The 23,516-nt window shown below is 47.1% G+C and overlaps 1 protein-coding gene and 1 long non-coding RNA gene across 3 annotated transcripts in view; both read right to left on the minus strand.

The window, feature by feature from the left end:
- Window positions 1-23,516, minus strand: part of Shc3 (SHC adaptor protein 3) — a 132,420-nt gene that overhangs the window by 59,667 nt on the left and 49,237 nt on the right. The window lies entirely within an intron of this gene.
- LOC132649245 (uncharacterized) lies at window positions 1,826-22,325 on the minus strand. The gene is made up of 3 exons (XR_009587679.1): window positions 21,401-22,325; window positions 20,994-21,071; window positions 1,826-1,954 (listed from the first exon to the last, which is right to left on the minus strand). It is a non-coding gene; the product is annotated as an uncharacterized LOC132649245 (long non-coding RNA).

Below are 23,516 nucleotides of genomic sequence, written 5' to 3' on the forward strand. Positions count from 1 at the left end.
CCAAAGACACAGTCTCAAAAAACAATCATTGGAAAACAGTAGTAGATCCATACGCAGGCATAAGTTGTGAAGGTGACTGTATTTGATAACAAATTCTTGGGAAGCCACAACTTAAGGGCAGAGGAGCTTATTCTGGTTCACAGTTTGAGAGGGTACAATCCCTGCAGGGACATGCTTGAGACTGGTTGGTCACATATCCACAGCCAAGAAGCAGAGAGCAGACAGAACTAGAGTCTGGTTCTGTCAAGGCATCCCAGGGTAACCTGCCTCCCCCACCAGGCTCCAGGATCTAAAGGGTCTGCATCCTTCTAAGACAGAACCACCAATGGGATGAGACACAGGGTTCAAAAGCACAAGCTTGGGGGGGGGGCATTATATGTTCAAAACAAAACAACACTGGAGGCACTGTTGAGAGGTTTCGAGGCTATCCTGATGCCCCTGTCTCACCCCTGGCTCCACTGTAAACTTTTCCAGGCACAGAAACACATGTGGGAACACCAGACACCCCAGCCTGCGCTGTACAAACCCTCAGCAAGTCAAGGACAGAACCAGAACTGGATCTCGGTTTCCTCAGGCTGGAGAGATGACTCAGCAGGTAAGTGAGAGTACTGATCTTGCAGAAGATCTGGGTTTGGTTTCCAGTACCCACATCAACCATCTGTGGCTCACAACCATCTGTAACTCCAGCTCCAGGGAATCCAGTGCCTCTGGCCTCACAGGCACAGCTGCTCATGTGCACATACATACCTACACACACACACACACACACACACACACACAAATGAATTAATTAAAAGTAAAACTAATGTTGGAAACAAAACAAAACAAAAATCCCACCCAAGGCTCCTCTTCCTCGATCCACAAGAGCACAGAAAAGTCAAACCCACAACAGGCAGATGGTGTCAGTGACAAAGCCCAGCTCACCCACAGTTCCCTGATGTCAGAGGGAAACAGCCTCCAGGCCTCAACTTGCATCCTCTAGCCCTGGCCCTTCCTGGCGAGAGTAGCTGGTGGGCAAATTCTGTGGGTCTGAAGCCATGCCTTCCCACACAAGGCTGTGCTGATCTTGGCAGATGGTGGCATGAAAGACTCCGAGCTACCGACCACCTGATGTTCTCCAGGGCAGCCACAGAACAGTCAGAGCCGCTGTGAGGCCAAGTAGCAAAATAAAGAAAAAGCCCAGATTCCCACATTACACATGTGACATTTTGGTAGTCCACTTGGCTCACCCAAAGATGGCCATGTTTGCCAGCATTTCATCAATCATAAAACAACTACATACCGCCATTAGAAACTAGAAGACACTGTAGAACATGACAGACCAAAGCATCATCAACTCCTAGAAACGCAGTGCTGCAGCTCATGGGTCTTACTGTGCCCCTCCCCCCGCAATGTCATTTATGTTTCAATGAGTGGAAGCCAAGGAAGGAAATCAAGGTAGGAAATAGAAACGGAAACCATGGAGGAATGCTGTTCCCTGGCTTGCTCCCAGTCACCTTCAGCTACGTGTTTCATGTAGCCCAAGGTTACTTTCCCAGGAAAGAAGCTGCCCAGAGTGTGCTGGGCCCTCCTACATCAATTAGTAGTCAAGAAAGAGATGTCCAGCAGGGATGTCCACAGGACAGTCTGCAGGAGGCAATTCCTTAACTGAGGGTGTCCTTTCCCAAATGTGCCTCATTGACAACCCAGGCTGGCCATCACATTCAGCAATAAAGAAAGAGAACTTTAATGTGACAAGATGAGGTATAAGGCAGTCAGCAGAAAGTTGTGCATCCAGAAACATCAGAAATGATAAGTTGGGGAGGGGACCAGAGACGGTAGAAATCAAGGAGGCGCAGTGACCACGTCACAACCAAGGTATACGGCAAAAAGCATCGGGAAAACTCTGAGGGCACCTTGAGTCCACAAATCCCAAGTGTGGACCCAGCCCAGGGCCTCTGGAGGCAGCCAGCATCTGCAAGACAAGAGAGAAGGTGCTGGTTTATTCATTATTTACATGCAGCGTTCACCAGTCTCCCAACCCAACACAGGCCGGTGGCATTAATTTAGGCAACACTATTAACCGTGTGAAAAGTTCTAGTCCCCTTTTCTGACCGCACTGCAGCATCTGCCTACCATGCCAGGGTGTTCCTCAGGTGAGGGGTGCTGCAAAGCTCTATGTGTGGTCCCCTCCTCATCACTGACTCCCAGGTCCATATTTGCACATCTCTATATGGACTTATAAGGGAAGGGCCACTAGCTGAGTTGGGGAGGAAAGGGACAAGAGGGACCCTTAAACAATGCAAATGGAATGCTAGAAAATGCCAAATCACCTTCCCAGGAAGCTCACTGGGGAGGGTGGCCCGTGAAGGCAGCCTGGAGCGGATCAAGGGAGAGGGCACAGTGGAGTGTCTCCACGGTGGGAAGCCACACCTGCGACATCCCCTCTGAGCTCCGCCGGTGCCTCAAGGTAAGGGAGAGCTGGGAGCAGGAGCTGAGAAAAGCCTGAGTTTATTTGCTGTCTTCCTATACCAAGTGCTTTTCCCACCAGGAAAAATAAACTCTAAAAGGACCGAAACACAAGGAAGGTTCGTCACTCTTTCTAGAAGCACATGATACTGAAGGAATCAAACCGAATCTATAGCTGTCCTCCAGAACTCATTCTCCAGTCCTGGAGGTTCTCGGAAGTTAAAAAACAAACAAATAAATAAATAATAAAAAGACCCTGGGAGAAGCCCCTGACCCCCCTGCTTGCCTAGTCTGTGATGGCCAAGGAGACTAGCCCATGACCAGCCTCTCCTGGAGTGAGGAAGCAAATGGTCCACCCCACCCCAGGTGTACAGGAAGCAGGAGGGGCAGCCTGGACCAGCACCCAGGCCCACTTGGGATCTTATCTGGGCACCACTGTATGCAACTGACAGAGGCAGGCAGTGTGCTGAGAGAGCACCCAGTGAGCTTCCCCACTCTCCCAAACACCCATGCCTGATGGAAAGGCCATTCTCCATTGTATGGCTTTGGCTTCTTTGTCAAATATCAGGTGTCCGTAGGTTTGTGGGTTTATTTCTGGTCTTCGATTCAACTTCATTGATCAACCTGTTTGTTTTATGCCAATACCATGAGGTTTTTATTACTATTGCTCTGTAGTACAGACTAAAATCTGGGATGGTGATACTTCCAGCAAGTTCTGTTATTGTATAGGATTGTTTTAACTACCCTGTTTTGTTTTGTTCTGTTTATCCATATAAAATTGAAAAATGCTCTTTCAAGGTCTACAAAGAATTGGTGTGGGAATTTTGATGGGAGTTGCATTGAATCTGTAGATTGTTTTTGGTTAGATGGCTATGTTTTGGTAAGATTCATTATGTTAAACATACCAATCCATGAACATGGGAGGTTTTTCCGTCTTCTGATATCTTTTTCAATTCTTTTTCTTCAAAGACTTGAAGGTCTTGTCATACAAGTATTTCACTTATTTGGTTAGAGTTACACCAAGATATTTTATATAATTTGTGGCTAGTTGTGAAAGGTGTTATTTCCCTAATTTCTTTATCAGACCATTTATTGCTTGTATACAGGAGGGCTACTGATTTTTTTTAAGTTAATTTTGTATCCAGCCACTTTGTTGAAGGTGTTTATCAGCTGTAGGAGTTCTCTGGGAGAATTGGGGGGGGGTCACTTATGTATACTATCATATCATCTTCAAATAGAAATACTTTGATTTCTTCCTTTCCAATTTATATCCCCTTGAAATCCTTTAGCTGTCTTATTGCTTTAGCTAGAACTTCAAGTACTATATTGAAGAGATACAGAGACAATGAGCAGCCTTGTCTTGTCCCTGATTTTAGTAGAACTAAAGATCCTCTCCATTTAATTTGATGTTGGCTATTGGTTTGCTGTATAGAAAAGATCATCCTGAGTAAGGTAACCCAGACCCAGAAAGACACACATTGTATGTCCACACTTTAAGTGCATATTAGCCATAAAGTACAGGATAACCATATCATAATCCATAGATACAAAACAGCCAAGAAGGGCCCAAGGGAGGATGCCTGAATCTCATTTGGAAGAGGAAATAAAATAGACATCTGAAGTAGATGGAGGGAGATATCGGGGTGGGAGAGGAGATAGGGAGGGTAACAGGGGTGGGGATCAGGTGTGGGGAGATAGGGGATAAGGAAGAGGAGGACTGGGAAAGAAAATGGAAATTGGTGGGGGGCATCTCTGGGACAGGAGAGTCTATGGGGGTTGACCCTAGCTGAAACTCCTAGCAGATGGGGGGGGGCGGGGAGGTTAAGGAGCATGAAGCCAACACCTCCTTTATAGCTAAATAGGACTTCCAATGGAGGGAGGGGGACACCAACCCACCCATAAAATCTTCAACCCAAAATTTGCCTTGCCTACAAGAAGTGTAGAGATTAAGACAGAGCAGAGATTGAGGGAATGGCAAAACAATGACTAGCCCAACTTGAGACCCACGCCATGGGAGGAAGCCAACTCCTGTCACTACTAATGACACTCTGCTGTGCTTGCAAACAGGTGCCTAGCATTAACTGTCTTCTGAGAGGCTTCATCAACAGATGCAGAGACCCACAGCCAAACAATAAGCTGAGCTCAGGGAGTCCTGTGTAAGAGTGGGAGGAAGGATAGAGGGAGCCAGAGGAATCAAGGACATCACAAGAAGACAGAGTCAACTAACCTGGGCTTGTGGGGGCTCACACAGACTGAACCACCAGCCAAAGAGCATGCACAGGCTGGATCTGGATCTCCTACATGTATGTAGCAAATGTGCAGTGTGGCCAACATATGGGTCCTCTAACAATGGGAATAGGTGCTTTCACTGACCCTGTTGCCTCCTTTGCATCCCTTTCCCCTAGTTAGGCTGCCTTGTCAGACTCAGTGGGAGAGGATGTGCCTAGTCCTACTGTGACTTGAGGTGCCAGGGTAGGTTGGCATCCCTTGGGAGCCTCACATTCTCTGAGAAGGAGAGGGAGGAATGGGAGAAAGGAGTGCATGATGGTGGGACTGGGAAGAGAGCATGGAGGTGGCTAGGATCCAGGATCCTAGTAAGTTCCAGGATCAGGCTGTAAAGTGATTTTTAAAAATTTTAAAAAGAAAAAGAAAAAAAGCCATCCTCAAGAATAGGGAGGGCAGCTCCATCAGTAGAGGGCTTGCTTAGGGTGCACAAAGCCTGGGCTTCAGTCTGCAGCAGCACATAGAGCTGAGCATGGCGGCTCATGCCTGCAGCGCAGCACTGAGAGAATACAGCACGGGGCTCAGGAGGTGTAGGTCATCCCTGCTTCATCGTGAGTTTGAGGATAGCCTGGGATATGGACCCTGTGGAGAAAAGAAGGGAAGCAGAGGGAAGGGAAAGAGGGCTCCTCTCTCTCTCTCTCTCTCTCTCTCTCTCACACACACACACACACACACACACACATACACACAAAGGAATCGAACCCTGAACACCCTCCGCAGGACCCAGCAGGCGGCATCTCTTTTCACGTCTCCGATGGTACCTCACGTAGACTTTGCCACACCTATCGGCTCTCACACTGGTGTAGACCTACACCCAGCCATCCCAAGTACCTTAGAATTTTTAAAACAACATGAAGACATTTACAAAAAAAAAAAAAAAAAAAAAAAAGTGAGGGGGAGGGCAGTCTTCCAGATAATACGAATGGCTGCCGAGCGCTAAGTCCAGAACTGGCAGTTACTTTGTCTGAAAGATGGATGCCTGAGTGGATGGAAATATAATGTGCAGGAATGCAGCCAGATATGCGTGGAGAGCCTGGTAGAAGAGAAGGCCTCCCTTAGATACATACGGTGGGGAATTTGTGTCTGGTTGTGTATCTGATTACATATAATTAAAAGTCCCAGTGTGGTCTGGGAATAGCTCAGCCAGTAAGATGCTTTCAGCAGAAGCACAGGGACCTGAGATGGATGGCCAGAACCCATACAAAAGCTGGATCTGGCGGTGAGTGCCTATGATCCTAGTGCTGGGGGGCGGGGGAGAGAGAGAGAGAAAGAGAGAGAGAGAGAGAGAAGAGAGAGAGAGAGAGGATCTCTGGCGCTCACCTGCCATCCCATCTGGGCTAATCAGTGAGCTGTGGCTTCGGTGAGAGGCCTTGTGCCACAGAATAAAGTGGAAGGAGGCTGGGTGTGGCAGCACACGGCTCGAATCCCAGGACTTGCGAGACTGAGGTAGTGGATCTGTGTGAGTTCTAGGCCAGCCTGGTCTACACAGTAAGTTCCAGGTTAAACAGGGCTACACCATGGGACCACAGTAATAACAATGTGGAGAAAAACAGAGGAAGCACTCACTCAGTGTTCACCTCTGACCTCATATGTATGCCTAGACACGTGCATATGTTCACACACACACACAAAGAACAAGCCACAGAAAAGTGGTGGGTAGGGTTTGCTCTAATATAGACTTTGTAAATATATGGAAAACATCTCTAACACGTATAAGACCTACAATAAAGCCCCCAGAAATTGATAAGAAAATACGTAAGGATCCAATATAAAAACATGGGTAAACGTGAACCAGACAATCGTAAGAAAGGAAATGAGCCATCAAGTAACTGCATGGGGAGGACACCCTCCTTCCTAGAAAACCCTCACAGGAAGAGTAACTACTGCTTCACAGTGACACTGGACAGAAGGGGCTAGTGAGCTGGTTATATGGACAAAGGTGCTTGCTGCCAAGCCTGATGACATGGGTTCGATCCCCAGCACTCAAATGATGGAAGGATGATTGTTCACAGACACAAACACGATAGATAGATAGATAGATAGATAGATAGATAGATAGATAGATAGATAAAAATGTAATTTAAAACTTTAAAGGAACTAGATAGAAAGATCAACATTAATAATGGTGCTACAGGGCTAATAAGAATGGGCAGAATTCCTAAACTACTGGTAACAACAGGGACACCAGATGCATACCTCGGAGGCCATGGCCCCAACTGTGTTCTTCTACCTACCAGCCCTAGGCCACCAGGCCCAAGGGGTCAGGTTAAAAAAAAAATGGACTCTGTTCTTAGACAGCACCAGGAAATGGCAGACTCATGGTGCTTCCCATCCCCCTATGCATGGAAAGGTCAATGACAGGGCATCTACCACAGGCTGTGGGCAGCACAGTGCGGATGTCTGCTCAGTGGCCTGTGGGTATATAGTGGGCTGGGAGGACTCACGTGCTTTCTGGGGGATGATCTTACTGAGGTAGAAAGCCTTCAGTGAATGTTTGAGACAACCTCACCTCAGCCTGCCCCTTGCGCTTGGTGCTCTCAAGAGGTGTGCTAGCTCAAAGAGCTATTGTTTAAACCCAAAATAAAACAGAGAAAAGAAAACAAGACCAAGCGGCCAGGCAGCAGGACTGGAGCGTCAGACCACAGCAGGAGGAGAAACTGTCAGATCTGAAGCAAGAGGAAACTGTGACAACCCAGCCTGGAGAACCAGAATGGTGCGGTTTGATTTTGAGACACTGAGGGGGGTCAGACCCAACACTTTCGCTTCTTGGCGAGTCTCCACCTCTGAGCTATGCCCATGGCTTATCAAATGACTTTGGAAGGCCCTGGCAAGGGAGGAAGAGGCAGAACAGCAGAACAGGAACACTGGCTCCCATGGTAAAGACGCGAGCCCAGGAAGCACATGAGAGAGGGGCACATGGGAAGACACTGCTTTCTTCTGGTGGTCCAGTGGTGCCTTGGCAGAGGTGGGAAGGTGATAAAAGCAATGATGGCATCCGGGACTGGCATGCTGCCTGGCCCTCCTCTGTGAAGTGGCCTGCACTCATCTCTCAGCACAGGAATGAGCAGAGTGAAAACCAGAGACCGTCCAAGCTCACACAGCTGGGAAGCGGAGGCCGGCAGCACCCCAGTTCATCTCACCAGCCATGTTTGCTGGGATGCAGGAGTTCAGCCTACACTAGCTGGCTTAGACTGGTGTGTTCTGTCACAACTGAACAGTGTCTAAAGTACACAGGAGAGAGAAAGGTGGGTGCCCAGGGCTGAAGAGATGGCTCGGTAGGTTAAGCGCTTGCCAGGACCAGAATTCCATCCCCAGGATCCACATCAAAAGCTGGACATGATGGCTTTTGCCTGTAACCCATTTCTGGAAAGGTGGAGAGAGGAAGAGCCCAGGTCCCGTTGAGATACCTGTCTCAAAAACAACAGCAACAAAAACCCAAAGTGGACAGCTACTCTGAGGAATGACGCCCAAGGTTGACCTCGGCCTTCATAGCATACATGCCCACAGGCCAACTGAGGAGTGGTGTGGATGCTAGGACTTAGACAAAGGAGTCAGGCATTTGTCACTAATGGGCATGGCTTCACACACACCAGGTGAACATATTCTGTGATGGGTGGCACCCTTCTGTGCTGAAGTGGGCACTTACAACTATTAAAATGGCAGGTTTAAATTTTTTGTACATGCATACTTTTCACTATTAAAAATAATAATAAAACCAGGCATGGTAATCCCTGCTCTTCCGAGCCTGGGACAGGGGATCACAAGTTCAGGGCCAGCATGATCTACACAGTGAGTCAAGGGCCAAACTGAACTGCATAAGAAGTCTCTGCCTTTCTTGCCACAAGCACGTTCCCGGGGGCATTGGTGCAGCCTGGTGTAAAGCATGGCAAGCCCCTGACCCCATGACCTCAGTAGACTGGTTCCTACTCATTTTACTCCCCGCCTTCATCCTGAGCTGACTAAAGGACAAGAAGCGCCTCCAGTACATTCTTGTCAAAATCATATTTTTCAGCTCCCATGAGTTTCTATGACGATGGTGGCAGAGTCCCTGCCTGAGGCTGGGAATAGTGGAGCCAGACAATTGTATCTGGACAATGGCTGCCTCTCAGGGAACACATTCAACAGCCTCCCTTAGCTCAGCCTGTCCCCGGTGCTATTAAAAGGCTGCATGGGTACCTGACGATCTTAGCAAGCTCTGCCGCTCCAAACCCGTCCCTGGCACTCCAAGGCATGTGTATGTCAGGGAACTAGTCTAGTCCACCTCACACATCTGGTGAGGGCACACTAGAATAAACAGGCACGCCCAGGTGAAAATGGAAATGCAACCAAACCAAAGAACCAATGCTACCTGCGTGGACGTGGGCGTGGGGTGGCATAAGACTCCCTGAAAGATAGGGCACCTCAGGCTGCCTGGGTCCTGTGGAATGCCAGCCTGAGTACAGAAGCCATTTCCACCTCAGCCAGAGCAGCTGGGACTCCCTGCAAGGGACCCTCACCAAGCCGGGGCCAGCGGCTGTCCCTCAGCTGTGTGGCATGCTGGGAACTAAGCTCAGGTCTTCCTGACAGAGCAGGACATATTCAGAACCTCTGTGCTCTCTCCAGCTCCTGGGAAAGGAGGGTCATTAGACCCTCACCTCAGAGTCCAGCCACTGCCTCCTGCCCTCTGCAGCTGTGTGTGATTCCACCCCAGCTGCACACAATCTGAGGGGCCCTTGAGAGCACAGAGAACTGAAGCTGTGATGATGTCATCTGTGCCGGGGCATGACTTTTCAGTGATGTAACTCTTTGGGGTCACCCAGGCTCCGCATAACCTTTCTTTCATCCACACTCCTGCAAGGAACATGGTAACCTCACAGGTTCTCTAAGCAGCCTTTGGTGGACTGCTTAGCTATGTCAGCTATGTCACTGATGCCCAGGCAAGTAGACATTTGTTCTCCTTGTGGCCACAGAAACCCAGACATGCTCAGGGCTCCTCCAGCATGTCCCTGAGAAACGCCCCTGCTTAGCAGCTTACCACAGAGGGCCCAGAAGCTGGCTTCCACACAAAACAAAACACAACACACACACACAGATTCATACAAAGACCACATGCAACACAAAACTTTAACATGTGAAAGTGATCTTAGGGATTAGGAGTGAGCTGGCCTCGCTCCCAGCCTGCACAGTACATGCTCAAACAACCACATGGGAGACAGGATGCTAGGACCACTTGGCCTTGCAGGTATTTGCTTCTGTGGGGCTGGACCCCTGCCTCGCCCACACACTGCCTGGGGTCATCAGGAAGAGTAAAAGCCTCTGTTGAGGTTGCCTTCCTGTGAGTTTAGGGCTGTTCATCAGACCCAGAGTCTCCTTTAACATGTGAAAGTGATTATTTAACTTTAACATGTGAAACTTTAACATGTGAAAGTGATAATTTAATATTATTCTCTGAATAAACAGGGCTCAAAACTTTGAATAAATGTGATTACAAAGGTAGAAATTAAGGGGGAAAGCCCCACCCACTTTTACATATTTGCTCTTACAAAGTTCTCAGGTGAACACATACGCGTTTCTTTTCAAGAGTATTTTTAAAGATTCATTTCACTCATGTGTGTGCGCGTCTTCTGAGTGTATCCACGTGAGTGTGTGCAGGTGCCTTCTGAGAAGAGTCTGACAGATCCGCTGAAGCTGAGATTACGAGCATGTGTGAGCTCCTCGCCAAGGGAACCACACTCGGATCTTCCTTACCAAGCAGGACACACACATAACCTCAAGAAGTTGCTTTGTGCTAACCCCCGAGCCTTAGCAATGAATCCATTTTATCCTGAAAGAAACATGCGCAGGGTTGAAAAGAATGTGGGTAGAGCAGAACAGTCTTCGACAATATGCAAGGCGAGATGTATCATGTATCCCAGGCTGGCCTCAAATTCTGTATGTAGCTAAGGATGACCTTGAACTTCTACTCCTTTAGCTGGGGATGAGCCCCAGCCTTATACATTCTTGGCATGTGCTCTGCCAACTGACCACAACTCCAGACATAAACAACCACCCCTAATTATTTCTCACGCTGTAGACGGTCACGTTTCCCCAGATGCCTTAGCAGCAGGGGCAAAGGGGCATTCCATGATGCTGACTCAACACCTGTACACATACACACAGAGAGACACAGACAGGCAGGCAGACACACGCAGACTGTCTAGGTTACAGTTAGTGTCTGAGGATTCGGGAGGGGTTATCCCAGTTGCATCATCAATGCCTAAGCGGCGCCCAGACTGTGCACGTGGAGGTGAGCCAGGTACTAGCACACATGCACTCACTCCATTTCTCATTGTGGATGTCATGTGACCTCAAGCCCCTGCCTCCGTGTCTTCCCCAACTCGAGGTGCTGTGTAACCTAGAATTGTGAGCTGGGATAAACTATGTCTGGGTATTTTATCATTGCAAGAGGGAAAGAAACTGAGGCATTCCTGGGAATTGCTGTCACCAAGATGAGCTCAGGAAGGAAACTCAAACCCTCAAATTAAAAAAAAAAAAAAAATCGCTGGGCTAAGACTGATTTAAGGGCTATTGGTGTGAAAATGCTGTGGTTCCGAGTCAGCACAGGTGAGTTCAACATTTTGTATAGTGTAAACGTAAACATACCAGCGAATACAGAAAATAAGCAGTCTCTCAGGCAAGGCGGCAGGCAGTAAAAGCACTTGTTGCCAAGCCTGGTGACAGGATTTGATCCCCAGGACGCACAAGGTGGAAAGAGAAAACAGACTCCTACAAGCTGCCCTCTCCCTCTGCCTGTATGTGGAGGCATATGCATGCCCCATAATAAATCAATGTGACTTTAAATTATCTTTGTTTCTGAACTGATCTCTGTTCATATAACAAATATAGTGGATATTTGTATACTGATGTGATTCTGTGCAGTTTTTCTAAACTTTCTGTTCTTGTATCACATGTGGGGCTTCCTCGGGGTTTTAGACATAAAGACAGTGTTCTTTCGCTCTGTCCCACTGGCATTGGCTTTTTTCTTTCTTGTCTTACTGCACTGACTGGGCTCTCTCAGTGTTAAGTAGCAGCCGTGAAAGCCGTGTTAACCTGAAATCTCCCCACCATGCGCTGACACCGGCTGCGGCTTTGTGGCTGCCCTGTCACAGCACTGAAATGTTTTCCTCTTCCCAGTGTCTTCAGGTTTTTATTAGGCACCTTTTCTGCCTCTGTAAAGCTGTTCATATGATTTTTCATTTTTAGCCATTTTAAGTATTAAATCCATTGTATAATCCCTGTACAACACCTTTAGAGAGTGGTACCTTATTTCTGAGGCATATCTGGACCCTGTTTGAAGTTCCATGGAAGAGTTTTGTTTCTATGCCTGTGACGTGCTCTGTTTGGCTGTTTTCCTTGACGATCTCTGTGTGGTTTTAGTTTCAGGATAACATTGGACTCATGAAATGAATTGGAAAGTGTCCATTCTGTTTGATGGAACAGATTGTGGAAACTGGTTCTACTTCCCTCATAAGGGTTTGGAGCCATCTGGCCTTAGAGTTTTCTCTATGGGGAGGTCTTCTTGGTGATGCGTTTCATTCCATAGAGAAAGCCTGTACAGGTCACCTACTCTTCATTCAGGAACTTAGACCATTTTACCTTTCCAAGAATTTGTCCTTTTTGCCTAAGTTATCCAGCTGACTGGCACAGCTGCCCTGCTCCTTACTACTCCCTCAGCATGTGCATCCAATAAAGATGGTGTCCTGCTTTCATTCCTTCATGCCCTCTTTCTGTATTCTGTGCCTTTCCTCCCTCCTCTTCTTCCTTTTGTTCCTTTCCCTTTTCTCCTAATTCTCCTTCATCTCTCCATCTCTTCTTCCTCATCCTTGCACATCATCTTTAGAGATCTTTCATGCTACATTATTGTTATTTCTTATAATCATCATCATCTAATTCATCATTAGTGTGTTCGTGTGCGTGTGCGCACACGTGCATGTTGCACAACCACAACATAGCACATGTATAAAGGTCACAGGACAACTTTGGGAAATCAGTTCTTTCCTTCTGCTGTGGGTTGCTGAGATCAGATTCAAACTGTCACGCTCGTACCACTCTCCACTTCTCGTAGCCATCTCTCCACTTCTAACGATTTTTTAAAAGTCCCTATTGCTTTCAAGTTTTCAGACTTGTTCTGAGTCCACTTTTGTCATTTCCAGTGCTCCTAGGATGCCATAAAGGACAAGGTACCTGGGAAAACCCGGGTGACAAGGGCTGGCAGTCAAGAAGTGACTCAGCATACTCAGGATGAAAGTCCGACATTTCCGGGAACCCCTTCATCTTCTCTTTATTCTTTAAACAAGGTCTCACTATCGCTCAGTCTGTTGAGTCTGTGTTCTGTCCTGCATGTCCCTCCTTTTCTTGTGCTCCTTCTGCTTCGAACTCCTCGGTTCTGGGCTCGCAGGTATGTGCTATTTCACTCACAAGAACACTTTTTAGTATTGCTGTATTTCCCTCCTAACAGATGCACAACTGCTGTTTTGATACAAATCTTGTCTACAATAATCCAAAATATATTTTTCACTATCCATCCACTGATTCAAAGTGACCCAAGGGCATCGTATCATGTTTAACAGGGTGGGAGGGGACCTAGTTAGTGTTTATGAAATAACAGTTTTAGAGTGGATCTCATGGGAAGGGGGCCAGGTTTGGGAAGCAAACAAAGGAAATGAGAGCAGAGCTGTGAGGAATGCTTAGAAGGGAATTCAGGTCAGGCCAGGCGGACCTCTGAAGCTGAGAACACTCTCACTGTCCATCTTGTAGGTTACAGAAACATGGTGGGGTGTACTGAGGAGCCCCATGTTTCAGCATGTTGATCTGTTAGCAGGAAGGAGGAACTGAGGGGATGGGGAGAAGGTTTGGCAGGTAAAGTACAAGTGTGAGGCTCTAATTTTGGACCCCCAGAACCCACCCCACATAACAGGGCACCAGACAGGGCATTTCAGGGCTGTAATCCCAAGTCTCCTGCCCTGAGATGGGCAGTAGAGAGGAGAGAAAGCCTGGAAGCCTTTGGGACAGCTAACCCGGTGTGTGCACCAAAATACATTGAGACCCTGCTCCAGCAAGGTGAAAGGTGAGGCCAGACACCTCAAGCCATTCCCCAGCCTTCAGACACACACCATGGCAAGTGTGCACTGCTACTCTCACTCAAAAGCATGTGGTAAAGCATACATACTCTCTCTCTCTCCCTTTCTCTCTCTCTCTCTCTCTCTCTCTCACACACACACACACACACACACACTTTTTAAAATTAGAAACAAAGGAAATTGAAGGTAAGAGATTAGAATAGAAAAGAGAGGGAGAGGTCACCAGGAGAAGTCACCACCAATCCCCGGCAGGTGAATGAGGAGGGAGGAGGAGCTTGAGCAACCCAAGTTTCCAGCAGAGACTGACAGGAGAGATGACAGGAGAGATGACAGGAGGGCACCGTGGTGGTAGTGGTCGAGAAAATAACCCCAGCAGGGTACCGGACTCAGGACTCTGGCATCTCACTGACCATCCCGGCACCACGGACAGCCAGAGGGTATCTGTAGATACATTCCTGGACTACAAGTAGAAGATGGAAGCTGGGGGGAGGGGTGATGGTGATTATTATTATTATTATTATTATTTTTACTAAGAAGTGCTACATGCTATGGTGTGTGTATTTAAAGCAATGAGATTTGCCAAGAAGAGATGATATGTCAAAAATGGTGCCAGTGAGATGGTTCAGAGGGTAAAGAAGCTTCTCGTCAAGACTGAATGACCCAAGTTCAAGTCCCAAGACCCATGTGGTAGGAGAGAACCTACTCCAAGTTGTCCTCTGACCTCCAGATGTATGCATGTATCACACACACAAATAAATATTTGTTAAAAGAGAAGAAAATATGACTCCAAGCCAAGCTGGCTGGGCCCTTTTCCGTGCTAAGCTAACTAAACACTTTTTAGACATAGACTCAGTGGATTCCCAATCCTACAGAGGTACCATCTCAAGTACACTTGGGTGCTAGAGAACCTCATAAATGCAGGAAACCAAGCCCATGTGCACAGGGCCACCCGGGTGAAAACTCGGACCCAGGGTGCCCGGCTCTAAACCTACTCAAGAGGCCGCCTCTGACAGCAGTGGAGGGATCCTTCCAGAATCATCTATTTGGGAGATGCTTGAGCTCATAGGCAGAAAGAGAGCAGTCAGGGAGGTACACTGTGACACAAATGTGCTTCTGGCATGAGGATTATAAATACACACCATGCCAGATGGTCCTTACAGGGAGCACGGGGAGGCGCGCCATGGATCTGCGGTACGGATGCTATTTAAACCAACTTCACCCACCAAGTCCTCTGTGATCTCCATTTTTAACATCCCTGGATGAGTGGGCTCTGTTGAGAAATAAATAAATAAATGGACTCATTTCCAGAGCTGCGGTTTCGTGGACAGCCACCGCGTTGCATGGCTCTGAAGTTAAAAATGAATCTCCCAAAGACTTCCCCAAAATAGTTTTCCATGGAATACAGAATAATACTTCCCAGGGTGGGTTCCTGAGCAGAATTAGCACCTCAGAAACGTGTCAGAAGCTGAAGCTGATGTGGCCTGTCCTATTCCTCATGTCACTATCGTGTGACTGTAAGGTAGCCTGAGTTTGAGAATGAATGCTCTGGAGACGGAGGGCATTTATGAGTGTGCCTGAGTCCCAAGCAGTGCGGCCACAGGCCACAGACCTCCGTGGCCCTGCTCTGTCCACACTGCTTCCATTTATTCACTTACTTGTTTTATCTCTCTCTCTCTCTCTCTCTCTCTCTCTCTCTCTCTCTCTGTGTGTGTGTGTGTGTGTGTGTGTGTGTGTGTGTGTGTGTGTAGGAACACACATGCCACAGAACACACGTGGAGATCAGAGGACAGCTTCTGGCATTCGTGCCATTTTGTTACCTCTGAAGCACTCTGCACTCCAGGCTGGCTGGCCTGCACTTCCAGGACATTCTCTGGCCTTTGCTGCCTATGTGACTGTAGAAGCATGAGTAGTGCCCACCACCACACCCCCATTTATGTGGATTCTGGGAAACCGAACTTGTCAGGCTTGTGAAGTGAGTAGTTTTGCTCACTGAGTCATCTCCGTATCCCAGTTTCTCCTTAAGCTGGAAGCCAAGGTCAGAAGTCCCGTCTTTCTGAGGTCCGCAGCAGGGGGAAGACAGAGTCTCTTGGTTCCTTGTCATCATCTGAAGCTAAGCAAAGATTCTCTTGGGCACACCCTGACCCAACCCACTGCTACTGTTTGCATCTTGAAGTCTGTGGGGATAATCCACACATATTGTTTGTGGGGCTTCAGGTTGTTCGTAGATGTGGTCAGGGAAGAAAGAAAGAAAGAAAGGATGGATTCAGGGCTCGCTCTCTCTCCCCTCCCTCCATCCTTCTTTCTATCTTATCTAGTGTTAGAGGGTGAAAAGGGGGTGAGAAGGCTGGATGATTGTATCTTCTTTTAGACTAAGAAAGCAACAACAAGTCTCAAATATTTTATATTGGAATGGACTTTTTTATGATGATAGAAAATTTAAAGTTATGAAGATCTGTTCAGATTTAAAAAAGCAGAGTTAGGTTGTGTGTCCAACTACTTGTGTCTTTGATAACTGCTCGACACCAAGCTGCTAAAAATATCAGATAAGGAACCACATGTTTGATAAATAAGGTGATTTGATAATCATATCCTTTAATGTGTTCAGAACTGTACTGGCAGCCAGGTACTAATGTAGTTGACTGCAGGAGTAGGCTTTATTAGCATCCTGTACACATTTTCCAAATAAGTGATTAGAAACAAGCATCCTTTGTCTAATTAGACATACTTTAGATAGATAGATGGTCCTCCAACACTTCAGAGATCTACAGAATATGACATTTAAGATGTTTTAATTTAAAAAGGCTTTTCGTGACAGAAAGACACATCAGCTCCTGGCAGCACCCTTAATCTCCTCTGACGGAGAAAATGGGCACAGAAGAACCTCACAAGTGTGGCAAACCTGGCCACAGGGCTATAAACTGCCCTCTATCTCAACTCCTGACAGCACACTGTCCAAACTGTGGACAGCAGGACACAAAGAAGTTAACTGTCACACTTTGCCTAGACAATGTGGGACAGATCCTCCAAGTTCCTGCTTCACAGAAAGTCTGTCAAATCTTCTGACCGAAGATATCTGACCAAAGATGGATGTCCCACAGACTACAGAGGAACCTTGGGTAACTATCCAGGTAGCCAGTAAGTCTCTGCCATTTTTATAGATTCAGTAGCTGCTTGGTCTGCACTTCCTGCTTGCTATGGTAAAATTTATCCTTCTTGGGTCTCTGATGGGGTTGAAGACAAGATAGTTATTGTTTTATCAGTTTATCAGTAACAACTAAGGCTTAAGCTGCCTTCCCAGTTATCTTCAGGTGTAAACTTCAAGCCACAGGCCTCACCCTTCCAGAGCTTACTGTCTACATCATGACCAGACTCAGCTTAAGTTGTAAGGATTTAAGACAGTATTTTAAGGTCTAAGAACGTGTTTTAAGGTTGATAAATTCAACACATGAAGGTAGAAAGAAAGCTGGTGATAAGAAAGTGGCTTAAGACATATAAAAATAATAAAAATTTTCAGATAGATACCTTGACATTTTCTCCAACGTTGTCAAATACAGAAGGACTGAACGCTGTAAATATACTAAATATCTATACCCTGATAGGTCTCATAATTGTTCTTGTTGTACATAGTTTACTGATGTTAGATATAAAGCCATTTCTTGAACTAAAAGGGAGATATGTTGGGAATAACTGAACTGGCTAGGAAAAATGTGTCTCTGTGTTCCCAACTGTTAACTGTTGAACCTACAGCCAGACTACCAGGATATGTAAATGTCTGTCCCTTCCTCACCTGCCCAAAAGGAAAAGGCAAGCTGCACGAGGGAGGCCACTAGCCCTCCTCCCACTATGCTTATAGCTTTTTTGTATGAGAAAGAAGTGTGGCATTTTTGCTGGGGCAGAGCTACCAAGAGACAGGACTACAGAGACAGGAAACAGAAGAAAGACTGGGAACGAGCAGGGAGGAAAAGAGAGAGAGCCGTGTGGCAACGACAGGAAGATTGGGTCATGTTTATATGGCTAGCTGAGGAAGTGCCCCAGCAGATAGATCAGCAGCCCAAACTATACAGATGTCTCCATGTCTTTATTATTAACCCCAAGCAGGGCCTCCAAAAACCCCCACAATAAAGTCCCCCCCACCCAAAGCTCTGTGCTTGTTTTTCCACTTGGTTTTATCTAACCTGGTGTCAGCCATTAGGAAGAGGGCCTTGCAGAGGGACTTAGGCCAGTGGGAGCACGCTCTTGAAGAGGACTGTGGAACCTTGTTCTTTTCCCGTCTCTCTTGCTCCTAGCTCCTCATGTAACTGGTTCTACAATGCAATGTGTTTTGGCCATAGTGAACCACCTCATCTAAGGGCCTGTCAAGGCTGGAGTAAAACCTTCAAGACTGTGAGGCAAAAGAAATCTTTTCTCTAGGTAAGTGAGTTACCTCTGGTGTTTTGTTACACTGACATGAGGTGTGCAGGCCCCAGAAGCAAACTCTCCCCAGGAGAGCATCCTCCTACTTCCCCAGTCCAGAATGAAGCATTCCTTTCCCAAGCAGGAAGTTCCAACAGGAGACAGACACACCTTTACTAGGCTGTCAACAAAAGAATGAATCAATCTCGAGGCAACTCTTGGTGTGGCTGGCTTCATGCCACTGAGACAAATACCTCCCAAAAACAGCCTAAGGGAAGAAAGGCTTATTTTGGATCATGCCACCAGGGGATTTCAGCCTAGTATAGCAGAGATGGCCTGGGGGGAAATTCATGATGTCAGGAGACTCTTCATAATGCTCCCAAGAGAACAGACCAGAACCAGGTGTGGGTACCACACCTTCAAGGTCTAACCAGCTGCTCCAGCTGCTCAGATGGGCTTCATCCTTTCTCTGCATGAACACGCCCAGCCAGCCAGTCTTCCTTTCCTAGTCTTAGCAGCTCAAGGTCAGCCAGTGTCCCACACCCATGCCAGTCCAGGGATCTGCCTTCTGCTCACACATGCACATTGTTATAAGCTCAGGAAGTAAAGAAAACTTACAGGAGTCACAAGGCCCTGCCCCCGAGGCGATATAAGGAAGGAGCCTCTAGCCAGCCAAGCTGCCCCCAAGCTGTAGAGGAACATCATGACTCAGCTTCCCTGGGGTCGCTGCATACTCTCCTAAGAGACTCTCTGTACCATATCCTGGAATCTCTCAGTGCTGTGAGGAGAGTATACATATTAAAACACATGCACCTGTAGGACTAATCAAGATGGGTCCTTACCACCTGCCACAGCTGTACCGGACATCACCACATCACCACACAGTAATATCTTGCCTAACTTTCACAAATGAAAAGAATCTGGTAGCATACATCATGGTCAAGGGACTGCGAACAACATCAGAACAGGGTGAGGCCTACAGGACAGAACCCAGGTCCCTTAGGGCAAGGTGGATGTGCCTTGTGCCATGGTCTCTGGAGCTGGCTCTCGTCCTCACTGGGTACCAATTGGAAATTCTACCCAGAATGTATTAGGGCAAACACGTGTGTCCAGTGAGAATGAGCCTGCCCCATCCAGCCGGCTTTAAACAATGGTCCCATGCTCCCTCTTTGGTGAGACTGGAGGAGGAACTTGCCAGTGTTCACTGCTTCCTCTTCAGAGAAGTGTTCTGGACTCAACCTCATCAAGGGGGATGCTCTACCCCACGTTCCCGAATGAACATCCTCTCACCTTCATGAGTGCATATATAACTCTTTGCCCTGGACCCTGGATCCATGAGGGCCTCTGCTGTACCCTCTGTACTTGGCACACATTTAAATCCAAGTGCCAATAGATAGGAGACCAGGGCACACAAGACACACAGGCTGGAAGCATGTTTTAGAACAATGCATGTAGAATGAGCAGGTAGGGCTCAAATCCAGAGACAGCTATTCTGAGCTGCCGAGTGTACGGGGGCAGAGAGGGCCGATTCACACTGGTATTCTCTCTTCTCATTCTGAGACTTGCCTAGCTTCAGAGAAGCTGTAAAAATAGACTCATTCCTTCCTCTGGCTCAGCTAACTGAAATCAACATGGGAACTGTTTGTTTTGTAGTGAAAGGGGAATTTGGGATACAAGAATGACTAGTCCACTTGTAAGGGTGAAATGCTGATATGGCTCCTCAGCCGTGAGGGAGCAGGTGGACAGGGGTCAGCAGCAACACCGGGATGGGTGTCCAAGGACAGAGAAGAATATGCTTCACGTAATGGGTGTGAAGGTGAAACTGTAAAATGCACTTTTATTCTCCTGGTTCAATTGCTGTCTGGGAGACTTACTGCCTCCTCCTGCTAACCTAGGCCTAGTCCTGGAAGTGTCTAGCTACCATGTGATCTAATCTAGACCTAGAATGTTTTCTACCTCTAAGACTTACTGCTGAATATGCTCACCCTTTCTTGCTGCCTGGTTCAACTCAGCTGTTCTGGCTCTCCCAGATAACTGAGTTAATCTGGCTCCTTTCATTCTCAGGCTCATTCTGCCTTCAACCTCTCTCTGTAAAACTCTCCCAGTAAAACTGCCTCTTCCTCTCTGCTTTGCCCCTTAGGTAGCTTCCCTTTCCTCTGTCTTCTCATGAGATTTGGGCGTATTCTAGTCTGCCAAGTCTTTCTCTGATTCGTCACTGTTTCTACCACTCAATTAGACATCACTTTCAAACATAGGTGCTTCCTTCTACAAAGTAACTTTACTTTCATTGTTTGGGATTAAAGGCGTGTACCACCATGCCTGGACATAAGCTTTTCTTTACCTGAAACTTGCTCTACACCAGGCTGGCCTTGAGCTCAGATCTGCTAGCCTGTCTCCTGGATTAAAGGCAGGTTTGTATTCCAGCCATATCACACAGACCTAGAAGGATGTAATTTCCTTCCAGAACAGCCATGTTCTGAATTCCTCTACAATTTCCTCCTTTCTGGTTAACTAAAAATTATACAGTTTCATGAGACCCCATAGTATCACCTCACCTGGTGTTTCTCAAATAAGAAAGTCACCTTCACCCAGTTAAGGTCACCATGCCATAAGGGACATGAAGGCCCTGGAGTAATACCTGCATACCTAATAGAGTTGGTGCCATTCACCTTATCTCCAGGAGAAAATGATTACCAGGAGGCCTTAATAAAAGGTGTTTGGCATCCACCACAGGTGTCATGGGACCACACAATCCCCAAGGTCAGGCCTTACCTGTCCTTTTTCCTTTCTTCCATCTTCCATTCACAGACCTACTCCTGGTGAGGGTGAGGCTTGAGGAAAGCAAACATGCTGTAAACAACATAAATCTCTCATTAGTAAATGTGCCCTTTTCTTAAAACACACTGCACTGCTTTGGTCCTAACTGAACCTGTGCATTGATGCTCATGCGACACAAGCAGTAAGATGGAGGTAGCAGGTGGCAGGGGGACACAAGGATGGGGTGACCCCTCAGGTCAGGGCAGCTGCTGTGTTGCCTGCCCTGATCCTGCCTCCCGGCTGTGAGGTGACAGCCCACACAGCCCCCGGAAGCAGCACAGTGAGAGCCGAGAGGTGGGGTGGAATGGAGGGTGAGGATGATGAGACTCACAGACATGAAGGCAGTGGAGTAAAAGCTTTACCTGGAATCAAAGGATGTGAGAACCCAGCGGCTGAGCTTTCCAGGTGAAATCTTGGAAGACTGAGTGGAAGCGCCACAGTGGGGTCCAGTCCAGCGGGTCCTCCTTCAGCTGGAGAGAAACTGTCCTCAAGGAGCCAGATATGGAGCCACAGGGGGCAGGTGTGAAGGGGCCACACCCACACAGAGGCAGGTGTGAGGGGACCACACACACTGGGTACTTACACTGAGGCCATGCTCACAGAGAGGCAGGTAGAAGAGGCTGTTATTGTCAATAACGTTTGCTCTTCTGAATGAGGATTATAATTTGAAAGAACAGTTCTCAATTTCATATGGAAAAACAAAAAACCCAGAATATCTAAAACAATCCTGTACAATAACAGATCTTCTGAAGGTATCTCCATCCCTGATCTTAAGCTGTACTGTGGAGCCACAGTAATAAAAACTGCATGGTACTGGCAGAGAAACAGAATGGTGGATCAGATCAATGAATCAAATAGAAGACCCAGAAATAAACCCACACACCTACAGATACTTGATTTTTTACAAAGAAGCCAAAACAATGCAATGGGAAAAGGATGGCATCTTCAACAAATGGTACTAGTCTAACTGGATGTCTACATGTAGAAAAACGCAAATAGATCAAAATTTATCACCCTGCACAAAACTAAAGTCCAAGTGGATCAAAGACCTCAACTTAAAATCAGACACACTAAACCTGTTAGAAGAAAAAAATGGGAAGAGCCTTGAGCTTATTGATACAGGAGACAACTTCCTGAACAGAACACCAACAGCACAGGCTCTAGGAGCAACAATCAATAAATGGGATCTCATGAAACTGAAAAGCTTCTGTAAAGCAAAGGACACTGTCATCAGAACAAAACAACAGCCTACAGACTGGGAAAGGATCTTCACCAACCCTACATCTGACAGAGGGCTAATATCCAATATATATAAAGAACTCAAGAAGTTAAACAGCAACAAACCAAATAATCCAATTAAAAAATGGGGTACAGAGCTAAACAGAGAGTTCTCAATATAGAAATATCAAATGGCAAAGAAACACTTAAGGAAATGTTCAATGTCCTTAGCCATCAGGGAAATGCAAATCAAAACGACCCTAAGATTTCACCTTACACCCATCAGAATGGCTCAGATCAAAAACTCAAGTGACAACACATTCTGGAGAGGATGTGTAGAAAGGGGAACTCTCTTCCATTGCTGGTGGGAACGTAACCTGGTACAACCACTTTGGAAATCAATCTGGCAGCTTTCTTTGTGCTCATTCTTAAGGAGAGAGACTGTAGCATCACCATGACCAAACTTCGAGCTAGAAACAACTTGAAGGGGACAGGGTTCGTGTAAGACAGGGTACCGTCCACCATGGCGAAGCTGGCATAGCAGCAGGAGTGTGCAACAGCTGGTCACGTTGCATCCACAGTTGAGCAGAGAGAGACTATTGCTCAACCCAGCTTATTTATTCAGTCTGGGAACAGCGCTGTCTCTAGTCAGGGTAAGTCTTCCCTTCTCAGTTAAAACTACCTGGAAACTTCTCACTGACTCCTCCTGAGGTGTGTTTTCATGGTGATTCCAAGGCCCATCGATCTGACAACGAAAATGAGACTTCACACCCTGAATGTGCATGAGGAATGAGGAGTGAAGGGAGGTCCTTCCTTCCAGCCCAGGACCACTCCTCAGTCTGCTGTCCTGTGCTGTGTCTAGCTTGGGGCCTGATCAGACACTCTTGCAATTTTGTGCAACTAGGGGTATAACTTCTGATTGATAAGTGAAGTTGACCATCAATATTAAACATCCCAAGGGCCTTTGCAGCTTGCTGAGGAAGGGCCACCTCTCTGAGGACTCCGAATTTTAATTGTACAATGTAGATAGTCACAGCTTTCCACTGTCCAAATCTTGGCCTGGGGTGGGACCTCCAGTGACAGTGTTTAACACAACAGTGACCAAGGTCATTTCTTGTCCCCTTGCGGAGCTCAGCCAGCAGGGCTACTCTGAGCACACTCACAGTTATGCTGTGAGGTCATGCCCAGACTCCACTGCTCCTTCGCCAGGAGTCCTCACCATATGAGGGCAGGCTCCTGACCCAGGAAATACTGTTTGTT

This window comes from Meriones unguiculatus, chromosome 19, assembly GCF_030254825.1.
Source record: "Meriones unguiculatus strain TT.TT164.6M chromosome 19, Bangor_MerUng_6.1, whole genome shotgun sequence".
Taxonomy (NCBI): Eukaryota; Metazoa; Chordata; class Mammalia; order Rodentia; family Muridae; genus Meriones; species Meriones unguiculatus.